General features: G+C 37.9%; 1 non-coding gene and 9 pseudogenes across 1 annotated transcript; all 10 read right to left on the reverse strand.

The window, feature by feature from the left end:
- Positions 1-24: 24 nt before the first annotated feature.
- LOC148464928 (5S ribosomal RNA) lies at positions 25-143 on the reverse strand. The gene has a single exon (XR_015873102.1). It is a non-coding gene; the product is annotated as a 5S ribosomal RNA (ribosomal RNA).
- Positions 144-260: 117 nt separating this feature from the next.
- On the reverse strand, positions 261-379 carry LOC148464929 (5S ribosomal RNA; annotated as a pseudogene).
- Positions 380-495: 116 nt separating this feature from the next.
- Positions 496-614, reverse strand: LOC148464930 (5S ribosomal RNA; annotated as a pseudogene).
- Positions 615-730: 116 nt separating this feature from the next.
- LOC148464931 (5S ribosomal RNA) lies at positions 731-848 on the reverse strand (annotated as a pseudogene).
- A 116-nt stretch (positions 849-964) lies between these two features.
- LOC148464932 (5S ribosomal RNA) lies at positions 965-1,083 on the reverse strand (annotated as a pseudogene).
- Positions 1,084-1,200: 117 nt separating this feature from the next.
- On the reverse strand, positions 1,201-1,319 carry LOC148464933 (5S ribosomal RNA; annotated as a pseudogene).
- A 115-nt stretch (positions 1,320-1,434) lies between these two features.
- On the reverse strand, positions 1,435-1,553 carry LOC148464934 (5S ribosomal RNA; annotated as a pseudogene).
- A 116-nt stretch (positions 1,554-1,669) lies between these two features.
- Positions 1,670-1,788, reverse strand: LOC148464935 (5S ribosomal RNA; annotated as a pseudogene).
- A 348-nt stretch (positions 1,789-2,136) lies between these two features.
- LOC148464936 (5S ribosomal RNA) lies at positions 2,137-2,255 on the reverse strand (annotated as a pseudogene).
- Positions 2,256-2,372: 117 nt separating this feature from the next.
- LOC148464937 (5S ribosomal RNA) lies at positions 2,373-2,490 on the reverse strand (annotated as a pseudogene).
- Positions 2,491-2,500: the final 10 nt, after the last annotated feature.

Raw genomic sequence — 2,500 nt, forward strand, 5'->3', positions numbered from 1 at the left:
ATGAATGTTATGGCAGTATAAAATTACCTACAGCACCTGGTATTCCCAGGTGGTCTCCCATCCAAGTACTAACCAGGCCCAACACTGCATAGCTTCCAAGATCAGACGAGATTGGGCATGTCCAGTGTGGTTTGGCTGTAGGTGCTCAAAAGCATTAACTTTAGACCTCTATTACTTCTTAACTCAAGTAAATTCATTGATAAGTTGTAAAAAATGTAATGTAAAATGTAATAGATAAGAATGTTATGGCTATATAAAATTACCTACAGCACCTGGTATTCCCAGGTGGTTTCCCATCCAAGTACTAACCAGGCCCAACAGTGCATAGCTTCCAAGATCTGACGAGATTGGGCATGTCCTGTGTGGTTTGGCTGTAGGTGCTCAAAAACATTAACTTTAGACCTCTTTTACTTCTTAACTCAAGTAAATTCATTGATAAGTTGAAAAAATGAAATGTAAAATGTAATAGAAAAGAATGTTTTGGCTGTCTAAAATTACCTATAGCTCCTGGTATTCCCAGGTGGTCTCCCATCCAAGTACAAACCAGACCCAACACTGCATAGCTTCCAAGATCAGATGAGATTGGGCAAGTCCACTGTGGTATGGCTGTATGTGCTGAAAAGCATTAAATTTAGACCGCTATTACTTCTTAACTCAAGGAAATTCATTGATAAGTTGAAAAAATTAAATGTAAAATGTAATAGAAAAGACTGTTATGGCAGTATAAAATTACCTACAGCACCTGGATTCCTAGGTGGTCTCCCATCTTAGTACTAACCAGGTCCAACACTGCATAGCTTCCAAGATCAGACGAGATTGGGCATGTCCAGTGTGGTTTGGCTGTAGGTGCTCAAACACATTAACTTTAGACCTCTTTTACTTCTTAACTCAAGTAAATTCATTGATAAGTTGAAAAAATTAAATGTAAAATGTAATAGAAAAGAATGTTATGGCTGCATAAAATTACATACAGCACTTGGTATTCCTAGGTGGTCTCCCATCCAAGTACTAACCAGGCCCAACACTGCATAGCTTCCAAGATCAGACGAGATTGGGCATGTCCAGTGTGGTTTGGCTGTAGGTGCTCAAAAAATATTAACTTTAGACCTCTATTACTTCTTAACTCAAGTAAATTCATTGATAAGTTGAAAAAATTAAATGTAAAATGTAATAGAAAAGAATGTTATGGCAATATAAAATTACCTAGAGCACCTGGTATTCCCAGATGGTCTCCCATACAAGTACTAACCAGGCCCAACACTGCATAGCTTGCAAGATCAGACGAGATTGGGCATGTCCAGTGTGGTTTGGCTGTAGGTGCTCAAAAACATTAACTTTAGACATCTTTTACTTCTTAACTCAAGTAAATTCATTGATAAGTTGAAAAAATTAAATTAAAATTTAATAGAAAAGAATGTTATGGCAGTATAAAATTAGCTACAGCACCTGGTATTCCCAGGTGGTCTCCCATTCAAGTACTAACCAGGCCCAAAACTGCATAGCTTCCAAGATCAGACGAGATTGGGCATGTCCAGTGTGGTTTGGCTGTAGGCGCTCAAAAACATTAACTTTAGACCTCTTTTACTTCTTAACTCAAGTAAATTCATTGATAAGTTAAAAAAATGTAATGTAAAATGTAATAAAAAAGAATGTTATGGCTATATAAAATTACCTACAGCACCTGGTATTCCCAGGTGGTCTCCAGTCCAAGTACTAACCAGGCCCAACACTGCATAGCTTCCAAGATCAGACGAGATTGGGCATGTCCAGTGTGGTTTGGCTGTAGGTGCTTAAAAGCATTAACTTTAGACCTCTATTACTTCTTAACTCAAGTAAATTCATTGATAAGTTGAAAAAATTAAATGTAAAATGTAATAGAAAAGAATGTTATGGCAGTATAAAATTACCTACAGCATCTGGTATTCCAAGGTGGTCTCCCATCCAAGTACTTACCAGGCCCAACACTGCATAGCTTCCAAAATCAGACAAGAAAGGGCATGTCCACTGTGGTTTGGCTGGAAGCGCTCAAAAACATTAACTTTAGACCTCATTTACTTCTTAACTCAAGTAAATTCAATGATAAGTGAAAATGAAATGTAAAATGTAATAGAAAAGACTGTTATGGCAGTATAAAATTACCTACAGCACCTGGTATTCCCAGGTGGTTTCCCATCCAAGTACTAACCAGGCCCAACACTGCATAGCTTCCAAGATCAAACGAGATTGGGCATGTCCAGTGTGGTTTGGCTGTAGGTGCTCAAAAGCATTAACTTTAGACCTCTATTACTTCTTAACTCAAGTAAATTCATTGATAAGTTGAAAAAAATTAAATGTAAAATGTAATAGAACTGACTGTTATGGCAGTATAAAATTACCTACAGCACCTGGGATTCCTAGGTGGTTTCCATCCAAGTACTAACCAGGCCCAACACTGCATAGCTTCCAAGATCAGACGAGATTGGGCATGTCCAGTGTGGTTTGGCTGTAGGTGCTCAAAAAC

Source organism: Taudactylus pleione, unplaced genomic scaffold (assembly GCF_031769625.1).
Source record: "Taudactylus pleione unplaced genomic scaffold, aTauple2 ptg000967l, whole genome shotgun sequence".
Taxonomy (NCBI): domain Eukaryota; kingdom Metazoa; phylum Chordata; class Amphibia; order Anura; family Myobatrachidae; genus Taudactylus; species Taudactylus pleione.